General features: G+C 44.2%; 1 protein-coding gene across 12 annotated transcripts in view; it reads left to right on the top strand.

The window, feature by feature from the left end:
• The window catches only part of HERC6 (HECT and RLD domain containing E3 ubiquitin protein ligase family member 6), a 152,708-nt gene that overhangs the window by 2,308 nt on the left and 123,698 nt on the right, over positions 1-26,702 (top strand). For 8 of the 12 annotated variants that reach the window (XM_084973480.1, XM_084973472.1, XM_084973484.1 and 5 more), the window contains exon 2: positions 5,016-5,092. The gene's annotated coding sequence lies outside the window, so the exon portion shown is untranslated. Of the gene's footprint in view, positions 1-5,015; positions 5,093-10,079; positions 10,459-17,023; positions 17,101-26,702 lie in introns of those variants that run through there. The other 4 variants (XM_084973474.1, XM_084973482.1, XM_084973475.1 and 1 more) reach the window with 2 other exon arrangements.

Genomic DNA, 26,702 nt, shown 5'->3' with positions numbered 1-26,702 from the left:
TTTTCTTTTTACAGCCGCACCTGTGGCACATGTAAGTTCCTGGGCTAGGGCTCGAATCTGAGCTGCAGCTGAGGCTTACACCGCAGCCTTGGCAACACCAAATGCAAGCCTCATCTTTGACCTATGCCTTGGATTAGAGCAACGTGGCATCCTTAACCCACCGAGCAAGGCCAAGGATGGAACCCGAATCCTCACAAAGGCAACGTGGGATCTTTAATCCGCTGAATGCATTCTTTTTTTTTTTTAATTATTACTCATATGAATTTATTACATCTGTAGTTGTATAATGATCATAACTGAATGCGTTCTTTTGTTTGGCTTCTTAATGCTTGTGAGATCCTTCCATATTGTTGCAGGTAGTTGTAGATTATTCATTTTACTTCATTCTGTGACTATACCACAATTTTGAACTCATCCGGATGGAAGTTGGGGTAGTTTTCAGTTTGGCGCTATTACAGATAGTTCTATTATGAACATTCCAATATCTTTTGGCGATGGCCTTTTCTTTGGTAGAGCATTTTGGTGGCTGAGTTTTAAATACAACGAAGTTATTTTTAAAGCTATTCATCATGATTGCACTACCTCAAACATTTGGACCAGATAATGAAGGGCTTTGCTCTCACAAATGCGAAAACTTTTGGCCACAAGGAACTGTTGACATGGGAAATTTTAAGTTTGGAAATCTAAAACATTTTGAATTATGTCTGGTTGTTTTGACTTTCCTTTAAGCAGTTGCAGACTACATGTCCAGCATTTGATACTATGACTTTGCTACATCCTTTTACTATAATAGACAATAATCCACAGTCCTATAATAAGCAAGGTCAGTTACACTGTCCTGAAAAATAGGCCTATGTTTGGTGCTAGTACAGTCCTTGGTCTTATATTTGAAAACCATACCATTCCACATCCAATCACAGGTGAATAAGAATAAAGCCAGCAGTTGCCATCTTCTGAATTTTATACTTCTGCTTTTGAATCTCTAAATCGTGGCTAAAGGTGGTATAAAGGTACTCGGCATGGGGGAAATCACTGCATAATATCCAAAAGAATGATGTGGATGCAACGCTCAGTACCTTCGTTAACTTGAGCTTCTTTTTATTTCACTTTATACTTTAAAGAATTGAGCTATTTGATAGTGGTGACTGTCAGGAAATTACATCTGGGACAGGTCATAAGGATGTGGGTGGGTAGGTAGCATGGAGCTTTATAAACTGTCAAGTGAGAACATAAACCATTTGAGATTTAGGCTAATGAACCACTTGAATGAAACTGAAACTGACAGCACTAACGGCATGAACCCAGCCAGAACACAGACTGGGGCTTGAACTCATGTGCTGGGACTCGAACCCAGCCTAAACCCAGATTGGGACTTAAACCCACAGTTTTAAGTTAGAATCACTCACCCGGTGTTTGGGTTCACTGAGGTTCAAGTTCTTCATACTTCCACACAAGGAATTCAGCAGAAGACAATGTGATAAGCAAGAAATATTTTTATTAAGACAGGACACTTGTGGAGTTCCAGTCGTGGCTTAGTGGCTAACGAATCTGACTAGGAACCATGAGGTTGCGGGTTCGATCCCTGGCCTTGCTCAGCGGGTTAAAGATCCGGCATTGCTGTGAGCTGTGGTGTAGGTCTGTGGTGTAGGTCGCAGACTCAGCTCAGATCCCGAGTTGCTGTGGCTCTGGTGTAGGCCGGTGGCTACAGCTCCAATTTGACCCCTAGCCTGGGAACCTCCGTATGCCGCAGGAGAGGCCCAAGAAATGGCAAAAAGACACACCACACACACACAAAAAAAAGATAGGACACTTTCTTTTTTTTTTTTTTTTAATGATCCTTTGACAGCTTTAATTTTTTTTTTTTTTTAATTTTCCCACTGTACAGCAAGGGGGTCAGGGAATCCTTACGTGTATACATTACAATTACATTTTTTTTTCTCCCACCCTTTGTTCTGTTGCAACATGAATATCTAAACAAAGTTCTCAATGCTATTCAGCAGGATCTCCTTGTATATCTATTCTAGGTTGTGTCTGATAAGCCCAAGCTCCCGATCCCTCCCACTCCCTCCCCCTCCCATCGGGCAGCCACAAGTCTTTTCTCCAAGTCCATGATTTTCTTTTCTGAGGAGATGTTCATTTGTGCTGGATATTAGATTCCAGTTATAAGTGATATCATATGGTATTTGTCTTTGTCTTTCTGGCTCATTTCACTCAGGATGAGATTCTCTAGTTGCATCCATGTTGCTGCAAATGGCATTATGTCATTCTTTTTTATGGCTGAGTAGTATTCCATTGTGTATATATACCACCTCTTCCAAATCCAATCATCTGTCGATGGACATTTGGGTTGTTTCCATGTCCTGGCTATTGTGAATAGTGCTGCAATGAACATGTGGGTGCATGCGTCTCTTTTAAGTAGAGTTTTGCCCAGATAGATGCCCAGGAGTGGGATTGTCATATGGAAGTTCTATGTATAGATTTCTAAGGTATCTCCAAACTGTTCTCCATAGTGGCTGTACCAGTTTACATTCCCACCAGCAGTGCAGGAGGGTTCCCTTTTCTCCTCGGCCCCTCCAGCACTTGTTATTTGTGGATTTATTAATGATGGCCATTCTGACTGGTGTGAGGTGATATCTCATGGTAGTTTTGATTTGCATTTCTCTTATAATCAGCGATGTTGAGCATTTTTTCATGTGTTTGTTGGCCATCTGTATATCTTCTTTGGAGAAATGTCTATTCAGGTCTTTTGCCCATTTTTCCATTGATTGATTGGCTTTTTTGCTGTTGGGTTGTATAAGTTGTTTATATATTCTAGAGATTAAGCCCTTGTCGGTTGCGTCATTTGAAACTATTTTCTCCCATTCTGAAAGTTGTCTTTTTGTTTTCTTTTGGGTTTCCTTTGCTGTGCAAAAGCTTTTCAGTTTGATGAGGTCCCATGGGTTTATTTTTGCTCTAATTTCTATTGCTTTGGGAGACTGACCTGAGAAAATATTCATGATGTTGATGTCAGAGAGTGTTTTGCCTGTGTTTTCTTCTAGGAGTTTGATGGTGTCCTGTCGTATATTTAAGTCTTTCAGCCATTTTGAGTTTATTTTTGTGCATGGTGTGAGGGTGTGTTCTAGTTTCATTGCTTTGCATGCAGCTGTAGATAGGACAATTTCGAGAGATGCAAGGAGGCAGGCACAAAGGCTCTGGCCTGAGAATTAGGTGGGCTACAGTTTTATCATCCAAGGGCCCTGGGGGTTGGAAAGGCCCGCCTCTTCCTTTCTGGGAGTAGTAGCTGCTCCTTGGTATCTGGTAAGGTGTGTATTCAAATGAGCAAAAGGGCAGTCCTCTGAACCTGAATGCAGGCCTCATCCCATCCCCCACCTGCACTGGTCGAGCAAACCTGCCTTGTGCTGATGACTTTCTTGAGCAATTACGAACTTACAGTTACAGTCATCTCCCCAAGTCCCCTAAGTTTCCCTCTTTATCTGTGGTCCCTTGTTGGGGCTCCTACAACTACCTGTGCCTACTCCATCCCTTTCAGAACTGTTACAACATAAACTGAGGCATAGTACACATTTTAAGAATTTGAGCAAAAATTGATAAGAATTGGTCAGCACCAAACCAGAAGTGGTTAGGAATACACCTAGAGGCAGGATTTTATAGAGATGTGAAAGCCAAGCAAGAAAATGATTTGATTGGCTACAGCTTAAGCAATGACTTCATTCGGGAAAGTCTATTTGGCTTTGTGATTGTCCATTGCTAGTTCCCTTTTCCATTTCTTGTCTTTTTAGAGCCCTACCCATGGCACATAGAGGTTCCCAGGCTAGGGGTCTACGCTAGATCCGAGCCACATTTGGGACCTATACCACAGATCATGGCAACGCTGGATCCTTAACCCACTGAGTGAGGCCAGGGATCGAACCCGCAAACTCATGGTTCCTAGTTGGATTTGTTTCCTCTGCGCCAGGACCGGAACTCCCCCTTTCTGTTTCTTAGCCGTAGGGCACTGCAGGCTCAGGTTCTGGTTTGCTTACTTAGGCTACTGCGGCCTTAAAACCATCTCAGTCCCATGGCCTCCTTGTTTGATTAATTTAACACTACGCATTTTCCTAATTAGTTACCAATGCTCCTGGGAGCCAAATGCTTTGTGATAATGAACTGATCATTTCATTAATATTCACTAATGAACCATCAACACTTTTCTTGTTAAAACGTTAGAGGTGGATATTTTTGTATACTCAGAGAAGTGCACCAGAGCTTGCAACTCCTAAAATATGCCCCTTGGGAGGATTTTGAGCTAAAGGCAACTGAGAACCAGGGAAGGTGAAAAAAAAAGGCTTCACCTCCCCTGGCAGAAAAGAGAGTACTAATTTCCCCTTTAGTAAAAGAAATTTACATTTATAAGGGACATTTCCAACTTTAATGGTGGTACCAGGAAGAGGGCTACTCCCAGAGATAACTTTTATCACCTGAGAGACTCTTTATCTACATAACAAGACAACCCTTATTTACTGCCCACTTCTTCCTCTCATTCCCATAACTTGCCTCCCCCACTCAGAAGCCCAAATCCTTTTTTCCTTTTGTTTAGCCTAATATAGTACATAAAATAAAATAAAAATAAAATAGTATATAAACCTCTATCATCTGGTCTCCTAGGATCTCATTTTTTTTTTTAATTCTATTTTTGGCTTTTTTTTTTTTTTTAGGACCTCACCCTCAGCATATGGAAGTTCCCCGGCTAGGGGGTGAATCTGGGCCATAGCTCTGAGCCGTGTCTGCAACCTACACCACCAAACATGGAAAAAAGTTCAGGGCAATGCCAGATCCTTAAGCCACTGAGCGAGGCCAGGGATAGAACCAGCCTCCTCATGGATACTAGTTAGGTTCTTTACTCCTGAGCCAAAACGGCAACTCCTAGGGTCTCATTTCTTCATAGAATTTCTATGCATACTTAGGTAATGAAAACCGACCAGGTGTTTTTTTTTTTTTTTGGTTGTTAATTTGTCTTTTCTCACTTTAATTTCCAGGGCCCCAACAGGAGAATCTTGCAGGGGAGAGGGAAACATTTTTTTCTTTTCCTGAATTAGAATCAGCAGCTTTCCAGGTAAGAATCTGTATGCTATTTCGGGCCGCATGCCTAAAACATGGGATGCCAGGGTGTATTTTTTCCTTCAGGCCATTCTATCTGGAGTTGCTAGCCCAGCTGTCACTTTTCTATGTCACCAGAATAATTGCCAAAGCACCGACACAAAGAGTTTTTACATCTTGTCTTTGGCCCCTATTAAAGGTTGTTGGAGTGATTTTATTTTAGAATATAACTGTTAATTTTTTCCACAAATGTGGAATAAATGAGCTTCATCCAGTACTCGTGTTATAGAGATTGGACTTATCTTTCCATTCCGCCTCTGATTTTAATCAAATACTTGACTTTATTCATATATTTAATTTCACTGTGCATCATTCCCAGAGAGTGCTGTCATAAGCAAAACTGTATTTTATACATGTATATATATTGTAGGGAAGGTTACAAACAATTGCATTTTGTTACTTAAATTGCAAAAGCTCAAAAGCAAGGAAATGAAATGTGGTCCTTCATTAGCACCATTTGCTAAGTATTCCCTGCTCTCTGCCTCCCAGGCAGTTTCTGGTCCCCTAGTGGCTGGTGCTACAGGAAGGCAGAGCACCCATGACTACTTTAGGTCAATGAATTCTGAGTGGCGGTGACAGGGTTTCTGAGTTGGAGAGTTGAACGTTCCTCTGCAAGCCCTGCAAGGCTTACTTCCCTCTGCCATTGCAGCCAGCAAATTTCCAGACAAGATTGCTCCTTCAATCTGGGTTCCTGACTAAGTCTGAAGGGCAGAATTCCTCTGCCGACCCATCATGGCCACATAGCTTGAGCACGAAATAAACCTTGGTTGTTTTGAGCCACTGATACTGTTTGTTACTGCATCTTGAGCCAACTCAACCTAGACTGTCTTGACTAATACAGGTAATAGCTCCAACTTAAGATCATTTGGTTGAAGAGTCCCTGTGGTGGCCCAGTGGCTTAAAGACCTGATGTTGTCTCTGTGAGAATGCAGGTTTGACACTGGTCTCGCCCTGTGGGTTAAGCATCTGGCATTGCCACAAGTTGTGGCATAGTTCGCAGATGTGATGTGGATCCAGTGTTCCCATGGCTGTGGCGAAGGCCCCAGCTGCAGCTGCAATTTGACCCCTGGTCCGGGAACTTCTGTATGCCACAGGGGCCGCCATGCAATAAATAAATAAATAAATAAATAAATAAATAAAAATAAATTTAAAAAATAAAAAAATTTAGATCATTTGGTTGAGTTTTTCTGAGGCAATTTTAGTCAAAAAGAAATTTTCATTTTTTTTCAATAATATTCATGAAGTTCCCTTACTGGGCTTAAAGCAATGAACAAACAATATGTCTCTGTTCTCATGAAAATTGAGAAGGGGCAGAGGAAACAGTGGGCATACATCTAAGCATGATGAACGCTATAACTGGAAAAGTGTGGCTTTCTCTAAGGTTTATCCTAGGAGCCTTGTGTTTCCATCATCCCATTTCTGTCTCTGTCTCTCTTAAGGATTACTGAGTTACTGAATATTATACAAGGCTAGAAAGAATGAGAAAGAAAAAAAAAATTTCTAACTCTTGAGAAATGTCTTAGAATCGTAGAACATAAACTGCTTGAGTCTGAAGCCTGGGTTCCAACATTGCTTTTGACCAATGGACAGTCTCAACAAGTAGCTAGCTTGGCTGTGCCTCTGTTTCATCAGACGTAAAATAGCACTAAATATAACCTGTCTTGGCCCACTTTCATAATTGCTACAAGAATTAAATTAAGCAGAGAATTAAGTGTCCCATAAAAATAAAGTGTTATTCTTTGATGATTTTACTTGAAGTGCATTAGAGGAACCTATACATAGCCAGTTTAAAAAAAAAAAAAAAAAGTTGGAGTTCCTGTTGTGGCACAGCAGAAACAAATCCAACCGGGAACCATGAGGTTTCGGGTTCCATCCCTGGCCTTGTTCAGTAGGTTAAGGATCCAGCATTGCTGTGAGCTGTGGTGTAGGTCGCAGATGAGGCTCAGATCTGGCGTTGCTGTCGCTGTGGCGTAGGGTGGCAGCTGCACCTCCAATTAGACCCCTAGCCTGGGAACCTCCATATGCTGTGGGTGTGGCCCTCAAAAGACAAAAGAAATTTAAAAAAATGTTTGGTCTACCTATAAAGCAACATATAAACAAATTAAGATTATACCCTTCTAGCCGTGGGGAATGGTACAGAGGAACATGGTAAAAATTATATCTTCAAGAATCTAAAAGTCAATGTTTATTGCCAAGTAGCATCTGCTAATGTACTGCTATTAGGATATGGTTGAAGGAGGCCAGAAATGCCCTTGCAATCTTCATAAGGAACAGTCAGTACTTTTCTTGACAGTAGAATGAAATGAATATACAAAAAGCTAGTCTCATACAAGTGGATAAACAACAGAAAAATGCTGGCAAGTTTAAAGAAAACTGCCATTGTCTTTGAAGTCTGTAATTTCTGAAGTGTATAAGCTTATAACCTATTGGAAATATCGAGTTTTCTAAACTCATTCTTTTCTGAGTCTCATTTAGAGTCAGAATCTCAAGGTAACATCGTAAAAGATGTTGAAAGGCAACGTCTGTCACTGGTTGTCAGGCAACCCACAACAGGAGTTATTGGCATATACAAGCACACATCCTTATTTTTTACAGAGTGGGTGTAGGTGCTGAACTGCCTTTCTATTGGTCAGTTTCTGCTCCAATGGCAGAAGAGAAAGTATTTTTTCCCCAGCTAATTAGCATATTCTGGGAAAGTACCCAACTATGTTTCTTTTGCTGGCTATGTTAAATATAGACTTGAAAACCAGCTTAGCATTTACCATTTAAAAGTTACTTTGGCTTTGGCTGTTCTACATTTTATATACAAAAAAAAAAAAAAAAAAAAAAAACCACCAGAAAAAGTTTTGAAGATTCAAAAAAACTGATAGCCCATAATGATTATACTATGACAAATTAGAAGAGAGAGATTGGTTTTCTTGAAGATACTTTCATCTAAATAAACTCATAAGATGTCCCCAGGTCTCAACAACAGAAATACTGTCATCCACCCCCACCCCACCTTTGTATAGACTCCAGGGAAGAGGTAGGAAGCTGAGACCTGGGAAGAGGGCAGAGTTGCAGCAAAGGAAAAAATGGAAGAGACCAAGGGGGAGACATCAGCCTGTCTACACAAGGGCAGTCATGGTCATTGGGAAACTACCGCACTTATGGGTTGAACCTAGAACACAGATTGGGATTTGAACCCATATGCTGCAACTCGACCCAGTTTAAACCCAGATTGGGACTTGAACCCAAAGTTTTTAAATTAGAATCACTCACCCAGTGTCTGGACTTAACAGAGGTTCGGGTTCTTTGTGCCTCAGCACAGAAGGAATTCAGTGAGAGACAAGTTGATAGGCAAGAAATAGATTTATTAAGATAGGACTATGTGAGAGACGCAAGCAGGCAGGCAAGGAGGTTCTGCCCCAGGATTAGGTGGGCTACAGTTTTATCATCCACGGGGAGTGGGGGTCGGAAAAGACTGCCTCTTTTTCTTTGAGTAGTTGCTCTTCCTTGTATCTGGCAAGAGAGTATTTGACCCTATAAGGTCAAACTAGGACTGTCATCATGCTTATCCAAATCAACAGAAGGATGGTCCTTAAACTCCAGCCCTAGGAACTGAACCTGAATGCAGCCCTCACCCTGTCCTCATCCAATGACCTGAAGCATATCTCACGCCTCCACTAGTCAAGCAAGCCTGCCTTGTTCTGATGGCTCTCTTGAGCAATTATTAACCTACAGTGATCTCCCAAAGTCCCCTAGGTTTCCCTCTCTATGGTCCCTTACTGGACTTCTGCAACCACCTGTATAACTATCCTGCTCCACCCCTAAAAGATGGCCTGAAATGTGACCCAAGGAGAACCAGATGGACACAGATGCTTAGTGTTCGTTAAACTGTATGTAACTGCCTGATGCAAAGTTATATAACATTTTCTACATGTTATTTTATTCCCTGGTTTCTCCCTCCTCCTAATTCATCCTGTACCCCCTGGTACTGGTTTTTTGTTTTTGTTTTTTTGGGTTTTTTTTATCTTTTTAGGGCCACACCTGTAGCATATGGACATTCCCAGGCTAGGGTTCGAATCAGAGCTACAGCTGCCGGCCTATGCCACAGCCACAGCAACACCAGATCCTTAACCCACTGAGCAAGGCCAGGGATCGAACCTGCATCCTCATAGTCAGGTTTGTTACTGCTGAGCCACGACTGGAACTCCCACTGGTACTGTTTTTGATCTTACAACACTGTTGCACAAATCTTCCAATAGGAAAAAAAAAAAAAAAAATCCTGAGCTTCTAAGGCTGGAATTCATACTTGTCTATGGGCTGATCCGGCTCTTCCCCAACCTTCTGACCCACTACTTCCCTAAAGAGACACTCATTGCTAAACCGCCCCCTTGCTCCCTTGCCTCGGTTGAAGGCAAACCTTAGTTTTCAGCTTTCAGTTTTCTTAAGCCTTCAGAAATGAAAGGATTAAAGTGAAAGTTTGACATGTGATTCCTGATTGCTTGTTCAGTCAGAATAGAGCATCACTTTGTGCTGCAAACGAAAATGATAATTGGTAATTGTATTAAGGTTTTCCAGAGAAACAAGCAATTTGTGTGTGTGTGTGTGTGCAGATAGAGACTGAGATTTCAGGAATTGTCTTGTGTGATGTGAGGGCTGGCAAGTCCACATCTGAAGGTGAAATGGAGTTTTAACTAAAGAACAGGCCCCCCTTGGCTAAGAAGGCAGCTGCAAGCCTTTCCAGCTGTGCTCATCACTATGCCACCCTTCTTGTAATAATGTAACAACTGTGTGCCCTCTGTCCAAGCCAGCAGCCCTGCTAATCAGGTACCCAGCATTGCTTATCAGTTCTGCTTCTGGAACCTTGCTGGCTCAGTCTCTTAGGGAGGAACACTGTCTGCTTGGGGATGGGGGGAGGTCCGGGATGCTTACATGGGAAAATCAAGACCTTGTAGTGCATAAAAGTTACTGAGAACAAAGACCTGGTGCTCAGACTCTGGAGGTGACTCCTCTGAGCCCGCACCGGTGCTGAATAAACCTTGCTTTTCCATATCTCCGAGTGCTGTTTGTCTCCTTCCATTGCCACGGTTTTTGCGGTTTCTGCAACATTTTGGTGCGTTGGCCGGGAAGCCGACAACCAAGCTGGCCTCTTGTGCCACCGTTGTCGGGGAACCGGGGGAGGCCACGGTCACCGGCCTCGGTGACAGGTGGATAGTGCGCACCGGCCATTTTTGTCGGATCCAGACCCTCACTCGGGCCGTGGCCTTGGCCCACACCGCTTCCCGAACGGACTCAGAAGGAGAGTGGAAACAGGTTCCTGGACAGGACGTCAGACTGGTGAGTGCCCCGGGGACATCTGCCCAAGTCAGGACCCGCCATACGGCGGAAGGAGAGACTGATCACCTCTCAGTGACCAAAGGGTCACTCAGGTCAGGGTTTGCTCCCTTGGGATCGGGAGGCTTGTCAATTCTGGTGTGTGTGTGTGTGTGTGTGTGTGTGTGTGTGTGTGAGTGACTGGAGAGAATGAGAGCCTGTGCTCCACCGTCCTTGGACTACGGAACCAGAGTGAGTCCTAAGCTGCAGTTCCGCGGCGACCCTCATACGGCTTATGGTGGCCGTCTTCGGGGGGATCCTGACTTTGGGGTTTATACAGTCCCACCTATGCTAAGAGGTGCCTGAAATATCTCCTCTGGGGGAGCAGTCAGGCGGACGAAGCGATCGTTACCTGAGGCCTTGTCCTCACTGTTTGTCCTGCGTCACCGTCACAGGGTGGGACTTTACACAATGGGTAAATCGGCTTCCAAGCCCACTGTCTTAGAGTGTATGGTTAAGAATTTTAAGAAAGGATTTTCTAGAGATTATGGTGTTAAACTGAGTCCTGGAAAACTGGGTACCCTCTGTACCCTAGAGTGGCCCTCCTTTGGTGTTGGCTGGCCTCCAGAAGGGACCTTAGATGTGTTCACAGTTGCAGCAGTATATAATGTTATAACAGGAGACCCTGGACACCCAGACCCATTTCCATATATTGATCAATGGTTAGAAATTGTCTATTTGAGGCCCCCATGGGTTCGGTTCTGCACCACAGACCAGGGACCATGTAGGGTGCTAGTAGCCCAGTCCAAGAAGAAAACCTTGTCTCAAAAGAAGGTGCCACCTATTTATCAAGGGGAACCTGAGGACTCACCCCCTATGCCACCACCTTATGTGCTGCCAGCCCCACCTCCAGGAGCTGAAGGTCCCCAGATGCCAGATAGCCCACTGCCTTCTGTTTCTCCTCCTCCTTCTGCTTCTGAAGTTCCCGAGGCGATATCACCCCTGCAGCCAGATTCTCCAGAACCTATGAGCAGGCGTCTCCCTTCAGCTCAGGGAGCAGCCACTCCAGCATTACAAATGCCCTTACGGGAGACACGGGGACCACAGCAAGTCGCCCCCGATGGGACCATACAAGAGGGGGGACGTTTTTATTATTACCAGCCCTTTTCCACTGCCAGTTTCCTCAACTGGGAACACCATACTCCCTCATATTCTGAAAAGCCTCAGGTGCTGATTGATCTCTTAGAATTCATTTTCCAGACACACTGTCCCACCTGGATAGACTGCCAGCAACTCCTTTTTACTCTATTTGACACAGAAGAGTGCTGGCGAATTGTCACAGAAGCCCAAAAATGGCTTCAGGCCAATGCAGGGGGTCGAGCAGACTTGCAAACTGGGTGAGGGAAGCCTTCCCAGAAGAAAACCCCCACTGGGACTATGACACTGAAGAAGGGAAACGTAACCTAGAGAGGTACCGGCAGGCCTTCCTACAGGGGGCAAAAGCTGGGGCTAAAAGGCCTACTAATATAGCTAAGATCAGTGAGATACTACAAGAGCCGAATGAAAGCCCAGCCAAATTCTATGAGAGACTATGTGAGGCTTTCCGAACCTACACCCCTTTTGATCCCGAGGCCCCTGAGAACCAACAGATGATAAATGCTGCCTTTGTGGGACAAGCCCAATCAGATATCCGTAAAAAGCTACAGAAATTAGAAGGATTTGCAGGCGAGAATGCCCCTAAACTGTTGGAAATAGCCAACAAGGTTTTTATTAACCGAGACCAGGTGGCCGGCCGTGATGCAGAAAAGAGAATGAAACAAAAAGTGACCCTTCTGGCAGCCGCCCTGTCAAAACCGGTGCCCCCAGTGGGACCACCCCATAGGGGACAAGGCACAAGGCCAGGGAAAAGGAGTCCCCTGGAACATGACCAATGTGCTTACTGCAAAGAAAAGGGACATTGGAAAAATGAATGCCCCAACCGTCCTGAGAAAAAGACCAAGGCCCCACCTAGCCGGTACCGATCTGAGCCATTCAGCACCAACCCGATCGGCCTAGCTGAGTCTGATTAGGGGGGACCAGGCTCTCTCCAACTGGGCCCCCGAGAGCCTATGGTCAGAATTCAAGTAGGGGGCCACCCATAGACTTTATGGTTGACACAGGTGCCAAACTTTCTGTGGTTATACAACCTGTGGCTCCCCTCTCGGGGAAAGAAACCACCATTGTTGGGGCCACAGGTAACCAAACCCACAGGCCCTTCTGCGGTCCTCGACGATGTCGGTTAGGAGGCCATGAAGTAATACATGAATTTCTTTACCTGCCTGACTGCCTAGTCCCCCTGATGGGAAGAGACCTGCTGGCTAAAATGGGGACACAGATTTCCTTTTCTACTGATGGATCGGCCCAACTTAAATTGACAGAACCCCCCTCTCCTTTAATCATGGCTCTTGCTGTAGAAAGGGAAGAGGAATAGCGCTGTACTCTTCCCCTTCAGAAATGGGGACCATTCCCCCAGAACTAGAGACTAAATACCCATTGGTTTGGGCTGAAGGAAACCCACCAGGACTGGCAAAATGCCACGGTCCTGTCTTGATTGATCTAAAACCCGGAGCTCAACCGGTAAAGCTACGGCAATACTCAATTCCCAGAGAAGCTCGACTGGGAATCCAGGTTCACCTGGATAGGCTGCTTCAGCATGGACTGTTAATAAAATGTCCGTCCCCTTGGAACACCCCTTTACTGCCCGTGAAAAAACCGGGAACACAGGACTACCGCCCAGTACAGGACTTGAGAGCCATAAATGAAGCAACAGTCACATTACACCCGTCCGTCCCTAACCCATACACCCTGCTAGGGCCGATCCCCTCCACTGCTAAGTGGTTTACTTGCCTGGACTTAAAAGACGCTTTTTTCTCCCTCTGGGTGGCACCTGCCAGTCAGCCCTTGTTTGCTTTTGAATGGGAGAATCCACATACAGGGACAAAGGAACAGCTCACCTGGACTAGACTCCCACAAGGATTCAAAAACTCTCCCACTCTTTTTAGCTGCGCCTTAGCTGCTGACCTGGCTGAATTTCCTGGACAAAAACTGGGCTGTGTTTTGCTACAGTATGTTGACGACCTCTTACTAGCTGGCACCACGGAGGCTCAGTGCCTAGAGGGAACAAGAGCTCTCCTTTCCCTACTGATGGAGGGTATCGGGTATCAAAGAAAAAGGCACAATTCTGTAAAAAACAAGTCAAGTATCTGGGCTTCAACATCATGCAGGGCTGGCGAATGCTGGGGACTGAAAGAAAGCAGGCAGTTTGTGCCATTCCTGTCCCTACCACCCGCCGGAAGGTTCGTGAGTTCCTAGGGGCAGCAGGATTCTGCCGGATATGGATCCCCGGGTTTTCAGACCTGGCCAGGCCTCTGTATGAGGCTCTAAAAGGGGAAGAAAAGGCTCCCCTTAAATGGGGACCAAGCCAGGAGACAGCGTTTCAGACAATCAAAACCAAACTCACTGAGGCTCCAGCCTTGGGACTTCCTGATGTAACCAGAGAGTTTAACCTTTTTGTTCATGAGAAAAATGGGATGGCTTTGGGAGTCTTAACTCAAGAATTTGGGCCTTGGCAGAGGCCAGTGGCATATCTGTCTAAACAAATTGACTCAGTTGCTGCCGGATGGCCTCCCTGCCTCCGAGCACTGGCAGCTACCACCTTGTTGGTAAGAGAGGCTGACCAGTTGACTCTGGGACAAAACCTCAATGTTAAAGTCCCGCACTCAGTTGTAACCCTAATGGATACCAGGGGCCACCATTGGCTCACACATGCACGAATGACTCAATATCAAGGGTTACTATGTGAAAATCCACGGGTGAAACTGGAGGTTGTACGAACTCTGAACCCAGCCACCTTTCTGCCAGATGAAGAGGGGCCCCCAGACCATAACTGCCTGGAGGATGGGTAGAGGCCTTCCCTACCTGAACTGAAAAGACAAGGAAAGTAACCAAGGCACTCCTGAGAGACATTATTCCCAGATATGGAATGCCTCTGACCATTGGGTCAGATAATGGACCAGCATTTGTGGCCGAAACAGTACAACAGGTGGCAAAAGCTTTACAGATCCACCCTCAAAGTTCAGGGAAAGTAGAACGCATGAACCAAACACTTAAACAGACCCTGGCAAAGTTATGTCAGGAAACTGGCTTGCCCTGGATAGACATGTTGCCAGTGGCCCTCCTAAAAGTGAGATGCTCACCCCGAGAGGGAAGAGGATTCTTGCCATTTGAAATCTTATATGGAAGGCCACCTCCACTAATCAGTTTAAAAGGAAACACCCGGGAGTTGGGAGACTTGGAATTACATAAACAACTACAAGGACTGGGGCTCACTATTTCTCAGATACATAAATGGGTCACAGACAGAATACCTGTGTCCTTAGGTATAACAGTACACCCCCACAAGCCGCGGGACCAGGTGTGGATAAAGGACTGGAAAAAGGAGCCTTTGAGGCCGGTATGGAAGGGCCCCTATACTGTAATTCTAACCACCCCCACTGCTCTTAAAGTAACAGGAATAGATGCTTGGATCCATCATTCTAGAGTAAAACCGGCTGGCACAGCTGATGACCGTGGAGAGTGGGAGACTGCCCTCGATCCGGAGAGACCTCTTTGTCTGACAATACAGAGAAGGAGACGACGATCTCAAAGCCCTGCTCTGACCACCCAGGAAGCTGGTCAGTCAATGCATGGCTGAAGCTTGAGGAATCCGGCTGCCTGTGAGCCCAAATGGAAGGAGGGTTTCAAAATAAGCATTCGCATTGACGGAAGAGGGCTTGACCCTGCAGCTGTGCTACATTTCCAGAGAATCACGTTTGCGCTCCAAGCTGCCTCTCACAGTGTCTTTCATTCCTTTTATGAAGAGATAAAAAACACCCCACCTCCCATTCCGGCCACAACTAAGAACTTGTTCTTAGCCCTGGCAGAAACTATTGCACAAACTCTCAAGGTCTCCTCTTGTTATGCAAGCGGGGGAACGAACACAGGAGACCACTGGCCTTGGCAAGCCAGAGAACTGGACCCATTAGAGCCTCATAATGAGACTGCATACCCCCAACTCACCGATGGGGTATGGCTCCTCAGAACTGCTATTATAGGGAGAAATTGTCTTGCGAGGCGGGGAGGATGGTTTAATGTTTCAGTTGGAAGCCTAACATGTTTAGGCCTGAGGTATTATACTCTGACTGCCCAAGAGACTCAATGGTGGTCATCTTACAATCGCTCAGAGCCCAAGTCCAATCCCTTGTCTAACTTTTCCCACCTTCGACAAGCATGGGAAGATATCAGTACTAATATCCAGTGGCGGGCACCAAAGGGATTATATTGGATTTGTGGAAAAATGGCCTATTCCATACTCCCCCCAACTTGGGCTGGGGCATGTGTACTGGGAACAATCAGACCTTCCTTCTTCCTGCTCCCACTGTCACTAGGGAAGCAACTGGAAGTTCCTATATATAGGGCACAGGGTGCCCAGAGAGACCGGAGGGCCCTTCAAATTGGAGACTGGGAAGATGATAAATGGCTCCCAGAATGGATAATTCAATATTATGGGCCTGCCACCTGGGCAGAGGATGGCTCTTGGGGATATCGCACCCCTATCTATATGCTGAACCACATCATCAGACTACAGGCGGTTTTGGAACTTATAACAAATGACACTGCAAGGGCCTTGACTATATTGGCCCAACAACAAACTAAAATGCACAGTGCAATCTACAAAAATCACTTGGCCTTGGATTGTTTACTTGCTTCTAAAGGAGGGGGTTTGTGGAAAATTTAACTTAAGTAATTGCTGTCTACAAATAGATGACACCGGAAAGGTGGTAGAAGAAATTGCTGACCGCATGACTAAACCAGCCTGTACAAACTTGGAAAGGATGGGATGCAGACAGTCTCTTTGGTAAATGGTTCTCTTGGTTGGGAGGAATTAAGACAATGGTCGGAATAGTCATGGTTATACTCACAGGGTGCCTACTTGTTCCCTGCCTTGTATCTCTCCTGATAAATATTATAAAAGGTTTTATAAGAACCATGGTTGAAAGAAAAACAGCCTCCCACCTGCTACTTATCAGAGGCTACCAAAGGGTTATGACTGATGATGATCTCTAAAGGGTGCAGATGCACCCTGAACATCAAGAGGGGGAATGAAATGGAGTTTTAACTAAAGAACAGCCCCCCCTTGGCTAAGAAGGCAGCTGCAAGCCTTTCCAGCTGTGCTCATCACTATGCCACCCTTCTTGTAATAATGTAACAACTGTGTGCCCTCTGTCCATGCCAGCAGCCCTGCTAATCAGGTACCCAGCATTGCTGATCAGTGCTGCTTCTGTAACCTTGCTGGCTCAGTCTCTTAGGGAGGAACACTGTTTGCTTGGGGATGGGGGAGGTCCGGGATGCTTACCTGGGAAAATCAAGACCTTGTAGTGTATAAAAGTTACTGAGGACAAAGACCTGGTGCTCAGACTCTGGAGGTGACGCCTCTGAGCCCGCACCGGTGCTGAATAAACCTTGCTCTTCCATATCTCTGAGTGCTGTTTGTCTCCTTCCGTTGCCACAGTTTTTGCAGTTTCCGCAACAAAGGGAGAGAACAGACAGTGCATCTATTCGGGGAAAAGTCTTCCAGGCAAAGAAAAGGTGAGCACAGAGGCCCTGCAGCTGAGTGACAGGCTGGAGACCCAGAAAGAGCTCATGTTGCAGCTCAAGTCCCAAGGAGGCAACGCCTTCTTCCTTGGGGGATGTCAGTCTTTCTCCTAAGGCCAAAGTAAACTGGATGGCTGAGGCCCACCTACATTGTGTGGATAATCTGCTCTAATCAACCTATTGATTTAAATGTTAATCCCATCTGGAGTTCCTGTTGTGTTGCGTGGCTGTGGGTAGGCCAGCAGGTGCAGCTCCCATTCAACCCCCAGCCTGGGAACTTCTGTGTGCTGCTGCAGGTGTGGGCTGTAAAAATAAATAAATAAATGTTAATTCCATCGAAAAATACCTTCACAGAGACATCTAGATTCAGGTTCGACCAAACACCTTGGCCTAGTCAAATTAACACATAAAATTAACCGTCACACTAACCCCTACAAATGCTTATTCTCTCCGGGCATGGTTCTAAATTCTTTACATGTATGAACCCATCTACCCCTAACATGAGATAGGGTTATTATTATTTCTTCTTTTAAAGATGAGGCACATGGAGTTCCCGTCATGGCTCAGTGGTTAACGAATCCAACTAGGAACCATAAGGTTGTGGGTTCAATCGCTGGTCTCGCTCAGAGGGTTAAGGATCCGGCATTGCTGTGAGCTGTGGTGTAGGTCGAAGACACAGCTCAGATCCCAAGTTGCTGTGGCTGTGGTGTAGGCCAGAGGCTACAGCTCCGACTAGCCTGGGAACCTCCATATGCCACGGGTTCGGCCCTAGAAAGGACAAAAAAAAAAAAAAAAAAAATTCTAAAAAAAGAAAAAAAAGATGAGGCACAGATTAGGTAGTTGGCCTGAGGTCATACAGTTTGTAAGTGCATCCTGGAACTTGAATCTTTATGACCCGGTCCCAGAGTTTATATTATTTACCTCTCAAGAATAGGAAAGTGAAAGCTGAACTCATTGATACCTTATATGTTCTTCCTGCTGCCCTATAAATATCTTTGCCTGTATTACTACCTGTTAGAAATCAACTTTTTACAGAAACCTTACATAAGTTCAGACAATAGCCCTTTGATGTGATAGCGTTATCTTTATTTTACAGCTGAGGAACCTTGGAGGCACAGAGCCATTAATAACTTTGCCCCAGGCCACACAGTAATAAGTGGAATAGCAGGGATTCAAACCCAGGACTCTCAGTTTCCAAAGTCTGTCCCCCCCTCACCACACTGTCTCCCTGTACATAATTCATCAGTGTTAGAATTACTTATCTGTGTTTTGAAGATTTTACTCTAACCAGAGTTGGCTTTGCCGATTAACAAAAACTTTGATTCTGCTTTGCTGCATTCCACAAGTAAAATACACTGTACACTTGAGCATAAATTTCTGACTCCTTCGTGCACTAGGAAAGAACGTAGGTGGTAGCTAAAGTAAACGGAAAGAGAAAAAAAGAACATTTCCTGCTTTACCAGCTAGGGTTTAGACGTATCAGCTGCTAGGGGCCCGCAGCGTTTAGAGAAATTGCAAGGAGCAAGCACATCACCCTGAGGCACTCAAGCAGGAGAAAATGAAGAGTTAGCCTAGAATTTACGTTGAACCCGAGTAGTGAATTCCCTTCAACTCAGTCTGCTGGCAAGATCATCGGTGGAAAGGAAAACATTCAACAGAAATTGCCCCTTTTGCATTGTTGGCCCTGGAATTAGGTGAACTTACTGTGAGCCTGTTTGGAAATGAGTGAGAGAGAACGTTTCATTCAGGAAGAGGCCTGCTTTCCCGGTGGGAGAAGGCAGAGCACACTGTTGGTTGTTGATAAGGATCATACTGGAGTCGTGTTCGCCCACCATGGACTTTTCACCTCTGCCTTCCTAACTCACTGACTGCATTTACAGTTTGGGGGAGGAAAGGCCCCAGAAGTTTTTCGACCATTCCAGAAGTCATTATGATCCAAGAATTTTAGAGCTGGGAGATATCTTTGGACTATTTTTCTCCTCTTCTTCTCTCCTTCATTTTTCAGAAAATTAAATACAGACTTTGAGAGGCAAAGAGATGTGTCCAGCACCATAGGGCTGGTAACTACAGGCTGGGATCTAGGCCAGATTTCTAGTATCTTAGCCAAGGATTCATCCTACTTCTTCACACCATATGAGATCAGAGTCCTTCTTGACTTTAGACAATCTATCAATGTTAGGAATTTTTATTATTCCCTGACCTTGTCTAGAACACTCTACCTAGTTCTGAGCTTGCTTGTCTCTGACAGGGTTTCCTGCTCACAGAAAGTCTCTTCTTTCTTCTCTCTTTTGTTTGTTCAATAAGTGGCTGTTCACTCATTCAAATAATTTTTATTTAATCCATCCTTCTATACACCAGAAACTATTCTGGGAGCTATAGCAGTGAACTAAATAGACAAAATTTTTGTCAAAATTTTTGTCTATGCTCTCGTGGAACATACATTCTAGAGAAAGGAACAGAAAACAAGACGGATAAATGTATTCTTCAATAGCTATAACCACGAATGGTCAGTAGAAACATAAACGATGAATAATGGGCTAGAGAAGGGAATATGTGCTCTTTGAGGGGCACAAGCCAGGGAAAGCCTGGCATTCAGGGGGCAGGAACCCTAATGAAGGGAGGGAACAGACCCTGCGTATATTTGGAGGGAAATTATTCCAGGCGGAAGAAAAGGCAAGCACAGAGGCCCTGCAGCCGAGGGGCAAGGAAGCCAGCAAGACGGGAACAGAGATAACGAGTGCAGTTATGCAGAACTGAGCTCAGAGAGAAGGCAGAGTCGGAGTTCCCGTTGTGGCTCAGAGGTTAACGAATCCGACTAGGAACCATGAGGTTGCGAGTTTGATCCCTGGCCTTGCTCAGTGGGATAAGGATCCAGCGTTGCTGTGAGCTGAGGTGTAGGTCACAGATGGCTACAGCTCTGATTAGACCCCTAGCCTGGGAACCTCCATATGCCAAGGGAGAGGCCCTAGAAAAGGCAAAAAGACAAAAAAAAAAAGAAAAAAAAAAAAAAAAGAGAGAGAAGGCAGAGTCTGTAAGGCATCTATAAGACCAAGAGAAGATAGGAAAAGGAAAACAAAGGACAGGATAGAAAAGAAAAGGAATTTGGGCTTTATTCTCAGTGTGGAAAGACCTGGGGAGAGAGAGTAGGTGAGTGTTGAGAAGTGTTTGGATCACTCACGTTGCTGTGTAGAGAAGGAACCGTGAGCAGGCAGGGGTAGCAACTAGAAGATTAAATAGACAAAATCCTCCAAGCGGAGCCGGAAGAGAATCAGGAGTTTCACCTTGGGGGTGTTAAATTGTGATGCTTGGCTTATCTACGAGGAAGGTCTTGCATAGGACTTAGATGTATTCATCTGTGGTTCCAGGGAAAAGTCAAGGCAAGAGGCATCAGTGTGTAGATGGAATCTAAAGCCCTGTGGATGAGATTACCCAGGGAGCGAGAAGGATGGAGAAGAGAGGAGCCTGGAAGTCAGAGCCCTGGGATTTCTGCAGAATTAATTAATTTATGTATTTATTTTGCTTTTTAGGGCCATACCCAGGCAGCATACGAAGGTTTCCAGGCTAGGGATCTAATCTAATTGGAGCTACAGCTGCCGGCCTACACCACAGCCACATCAGATCTGAGCCGTGTCTGTGACCTACACCACAGCTCTCTGCAATGCCTGATCCTTAACCCACTGGGTGAGGCCAGGAATCGAACCGGCAACTTCATGGTTCCTCGTCGGATTTGTTTCCACTGTGCCACGACAGGAACTCCGGATTTTGCAGAATTTAGAAGCTGGCAAAAGGAAGAGTTTTGGGCAAAGGAGACCAAGAAGGAGTAGCAATGAGGTAGGAGGAAAGCCAATAAAAAGTGAGAGGAAAGCAATAGAGAAAATTTCAAGAAGGTAGATGTAAGCAGCTGTCTCAAATGTAGTTAGAGATTAAGTAGATTGAGGCCAATGAACTGATTAAACCTGACTGCATAGAGGTCATTGAAAACCCAGTCAAGACTTGTGTCCGTGTGGTGGGGCACATAAACCCAATTGGCATGAGTTCAAGAGAGAATGAGGAATAAGGGAACAAATTAAAACCCTCCCGTTCTGGGAGTTTCCTTCGTGGCACAGTGGTTAACAAATCCGACTAGGAACCATGAGGTTGCGGGTTTGATCCCTGGCCTCACTCAGCAGATTAGGGATCCAGCATTGCCTTGGGCTATGGTGTAGGTTGCAGATGCCACTTGGATCCCACCTTGCTTCGGCTGTGGCTTCGGCTGGTGGCTACAGCTCCGATCAGACCCCCTAGCCTGAGAACCTCCATATGCCACAGGAGCAGCCCCAGAAAAGGCAATAAAAATAAATAAAACCCTCCCATTTTAAGGTTTTAAGGTGGAATAGGAATGAACTAGTAACACAGGAGTGTTTGTTGAAGATGTGGAACATGGCCGCATGTATACATGCAGATGAGGATAATTTTGAAGCCAATGAGTGACTGACTTGCAAGAAAAGCAAAGAAGAAAAAAAGGAGCAAATTAGTCATCTAGGATAGTGGAGAATTTAGGACACTCAGGTGAGAGAGCAGCATAGCCAGACAGCTCTAAGGACCCACTTGAGGTTAGGTTCATGAATTTGCTGTGAGACCTGCTAGCACGCGTTTATGTCCTCCTCGGGCCATATTCAGCTACTTGCATGCAGCTGCTGATTTAGATGAAGAGTTAGATTTGACCAGGTTCGGATTTAGCGACATGGGTATGACAAAGCAGGAGAGGGGCAAGGAAGGTGAGAAATTATAACAATGGGACCTGGAATCCAAGCTGGATAAACAGAGAAGAGAGGGCATGGGTGGTGCCATGGAAATTAAAAAGCTGGCAAGGAGTTCCTGTCGTGGCTCAGTGGTTAACGAATCCAACTAGGAACCATGAGGTTTCAGGTTCAATCCCTGGCCTTGCTCAGTGGGATAAGGATCCTTGCTGTGAGCTGTGATGTAGGTCACAGATGCCACTCAGATCCCACCTTGCTGTGGCTCTTGCGTAGGCCGGTGGCAATAGCTCCGATTAGACCCCTAGCCTGGGAACTTCCATGTGCTGTGAGAGCGGCCCCGGAAAAGGCAAAAAGACAATAAATGAATAAATAAATAATTTAATTAAAAAGCTGGCAAGATCAATAGATTGGAGATACTGGCCATTGTACAAACCCACGACAGTGTCTTTTTTTCCCCAAAATACTCTAAAACGTGAATGACCAGTGAATAGCATATAAAGATACTCCCTCCATGCATTTAATGAGAAGATAGATGCTTATTAACACAAAAAAATGAATTTGTAATAAGAGAATTCTAGGGGTATCTGACAGAATAATGGAGGACTAGAGAAGAAAAGAACCTTGATAATACTATTTAAGAACTTTTCACTTGACCTAAGTGTAAGGCCGACAGTATTCCTTGGGGTCCAGAATACATGGTGACCCATTGCTTTCTTTGTACCAGGAGGGAGTTATTCATCAACCAGAAGTCTAACAAGGTGAAGTGGAGATCCACCTGATCCTGAAAGGTCAAGACGGGTTATACACACAATATAGGAACTGGAATTTCTATTATGAACTTCTTTATTCGTATATTTTCCAAAGAACGAACATGAGGAAAGGTGGACTGTCTTAATAGTTGACTTCAATCACCATTTAGATGTAGTGAGTTCTGTGGATATATAGATACAGATATATAAACATACATATATGTGTGTGTTTGTACATATATATATATATATATATATAGAGAGAGAGAGATGTTCTCTGCCTTCAAGGAATTTGTAAATCCTAAGCGTATAGGAACTAAATATGAATGAACATGAAAAATGATGATATATACATATATATACATAAGAAATACCAAACAATTAATCAAAGTGATGACAATAGGAATAGACTACTAAAAAAATTAACAGATTTACTAGTATAGCCATTATTGAGAAACTAACATAGTTGCTCCCAGAAGATAAGCTCCATTATGTATTGTGGTAGAGACAGCCAAATGCCTAATTCCATGTCTACGCTACCTTCCTTCTTAGTAACAGACCCTGATTTTTTTTTAATTTTACTGAAATATAGCTGACTTGCGATGCTGTGTTAATTTCTGCCATACAGCAAATTGATTCAGTTATACATATACACGTATCCATTCTTTTTTAGATTCTTCTCCCACGTAGGCCATGACAGAACACTGAGTTTCCTGTGCTACTCAGCAGGTCTCCAATGACCATCCATTCTAAATACAATAGCGTGCATGTGCCAAAAGCAACTCCCCCCTTTCCCCTTTGGTAACATAAGTTTGTTTTTGAAGTCTATGAGTACAGACCTCTGGTTTTGGTTTGTGTGTGTGTGTGTGTGTGTGTGTGTGTGTGTGTATCTTTTTTGTCTTCTCTAGGGCCACACCCATGGCATATGAAGGTTCCCAGGCTAGGGGTCTAATCAGAGCTGTAGCTGCTGGCCTACGCCAGAGCCACAGCAATGCCAGATCCAAGCCACATCTGCAACCTACACCACAGCTCATGGTTAAGCCAGATCCTTAACCCACTGAGAGAGGCCAGGGATCAAACTTGCAAGCTCATAGTTCCTAGTCAGATTCGTTAACCACTGAGCCACAGTGGGAACTCCATGGTTTTGTTTTTTTGTTTTATTTAGGGTCATGTGGAGGTTCCCAGGATAGGGGTCAAATCGGAGCTACAGCTGCAGGCCTACACCACAGCCACAGCAACTTGGGCTCCAAGCCACATCTGTGACCTCCACCACAGCTCACAGCAACACTGGTTTCTTAACCCACTGAGTGAGGCCAGGGATGGAACACGCAACCTCATGATTCCTAGTCGGGTTTGTTTCTGCTGCACCACAATGGGAACTCCAGACCTCTGGTTTTTATTTGGACATACTGCTGGCCAAAAAAAAAAAGTATTGTTTCCAGGCCTCCCTTATAATTAGTGTGGTTGTGCTGTTAAATTCATGCCATAAGATGTAATTGGAAACATGTGGACTTGCAGAAAGTTACAATACAAAGGACAGAGGCACGCCCTTCTGTTATTCTCCTTTCCTGGACTAAGGACATGATGACTAGAGCTTAAGAGTCATCTTGAATCGTGACACGACATGGTATAGATGGCAGAGCAGTAGGGTAGGAGGTCAGATCTTTGGTGAACATAGAGCAACCATGACAGCCCTGGAAGGCTCAGCTCTGGACTTCTTTCATATGAGAGATAAACCTCGATAGCCTTTAAGTTATTTTAATTTGGGGATTTTCTGTCATGAGCTGCCAAATCTGATCATAACACACACACACATTTGTCATTGTAGCTACCACGGTCTCTAGCATAATATTTTACAAGTATTAGTCATTCAGTAAATATTTGATGACTCAATACCATCATTTGTGATGGTGATTTTGCTTCTAAAAGTGCTGCTTTTAGTGGAAATTTTGATGATGTTTCCCAAGTTATAGCAGTTTTTTCTATTGTCTGTAACCAAAGGAGCCTCTGAAAGTGATATATATATGCTTATATTTATTTATACAAATATAAGTATATATACATATATATATTACATATATATTTGCTCACATTTATATATGTAAGCAAATATAAGTAAGGCTATAGATTTTATTCACAAATATTTACAAAATATTTGCTCTTAAAATTGCCCTATGGGAGTTCCTCAGGTTAAGAACCCAACATAGGGAGTTCCCATTGTGGCTCAGCGGTTAACAAATCCAACTAGGAATCATGAGGTAGCCTGTTTGATCCCTGGCCTTGCTCAGTGGGTTGAGGATCTGGCATTGCTGTGAGCTGTGGTGTAGGTTGCAGATGGGCTCAGATCCCACCCATCAGTGCTGAGAAGCTCCAGGGCAAACAACAATCCAGGTGGGATCACAGCCCTGCCCCTCAGTAAACAGGCTGCCTAAAGACCCCCCCCAGGCACACAGCCACCTCTAATCCCATCCAGAGACAAAGCCCCACCCACCAGAGGGATAGGAATCAGCTCCACCTACCAGTGGGCAGGCATCAGTCCCTCCCATCAGAAAGCCTACAGCAAGCCCCCATACCAACTTCAGCCACAGCGGGGGCAGACACCAGAAGTAAGAGAGGCTACAACTATTATCTGTAAAAAGGTCACCACACCAAAAACCTATAAAAATGAAAAGACAGAGAACTATAACTCAGATGAGGGAGAAAGAAAAAACCCTAAAAAATCAGCTAAGTTATCAGGAGATTCTCAGCCTCCAGAAAAAAGACTTTAGAGTGTTGATGCTGAAGATGATGTAAGACATTGGAAATAAACTGGAGGCAAAGATGGATAACTTACAGGAAACACTGAGCAAAGAGATACAAGATATAAAACTTAAATAAGAAAAGATGCAAAATACAATAACTGAAATAAAAAAGTCACTAGAAGCAGCCAACAGCAGAATACAGGAGGCAGAAGAACAAATAAGCGAGGTGGAGGACAGATTAGTGGAAATTATAGATGTGGAACAGAAAGGAGAAAAAAGATTGAAAACAAATGAAGAGAGTCTCAGAGAACTCTGGGACAACATTAAATGCACTAACATCCATATTATAGGGGTGCCAGAAGGAGAAGAGAGAGAGAAGGGGACAGAAAAAATATTCCAAGAGATAATAGCCGAAAACTCCCCTAACATGGGAAAGGAACCACTCATTTAAATCCAGGAAGCACAACAAGGACCATATAAAATAAACCCCAGGAGGAACACACCGAGACACATAATAATCAAACTGACCAAAATTAAAGACAAAGAGAAAATCTTGAAAGCAGCTAGGGAAAAGAAACAAATAACATACAAGGGAACCCCGATAAGGTTATTGGCAGATTTTTCAGCGGAAACTCTGCAGGCCAGAAGGGAGTGGCATGATATTCTTAATGTGATGAAAGGAAAAAACCTCCAACCAAGATTACTTTACCCAGCAAGGCTCTCATTCAGATTTGAAGGAGAAATCAAAAGCTTTACCGATAAGCAAAAGCTGAGAGAAGTCAGCAACACTAAATCAGCTTTACAACAAATACTAAAGGAACTTCTCTAGGCAGAAAAGAAAAGGCCGCAACCAGAAACAAAAATACCACAAATGACATGGCTCACCAGTAAAGGTATATATACAGTAAAGATACAAAATCATCCATGCACAATTATGCCACCAAAATCAGAAATCATGAGAAGAGAAGGGTACAAATGCAGGACACTTAAAACAACCTCACATATACATAGACTCTTACATCAAAACTTCAGAATAACTGCAAACCAAAAATCTACAATTGATAAACAAACAAGTAAGAAAAATCAACTCCAATACAGCATTAAAGATAGTCATCAAACCAGAAGAGGAGAGAACAAGAGAAGGAGGGAAGAAAAAAGAGCAACAAAAACAAATCCAAAGCAATTCATAAAATGGCAATAAGAACATACATATCAATAATTACCTTCAATGTTAATGGACTAAATACCCCAACCAAAAGACACAGACTGGCTGAATGTATACAAAAACAAGATCCATATATATGCTGTCTTCAAGAGACCCACTTCACTTCTAGGGACACATACAAATTGAAAGTGAGAGGATAGAA

This window comes from Sus scrofa, chromosome 8 (genome assembly GCF_054392235.1).
Source record: "Sus scrofa isolate SSC_HxYL_T2T_F1_AM1 chromosome 8, Sscrofa_HxYL_maternal_Yorkshire_Landrace_v2.0, whole genome shotgun sequence".
NCBI lineage: Eukaryota > Metazoa > Chordata > Mammalia > Artiodactyla > Suidae > Sus > Sus scrofa.
Note: the sequence above shows the minus strand (reverse complement) of the source record. Positions and strands in the feature narration are given on the sequence as shown.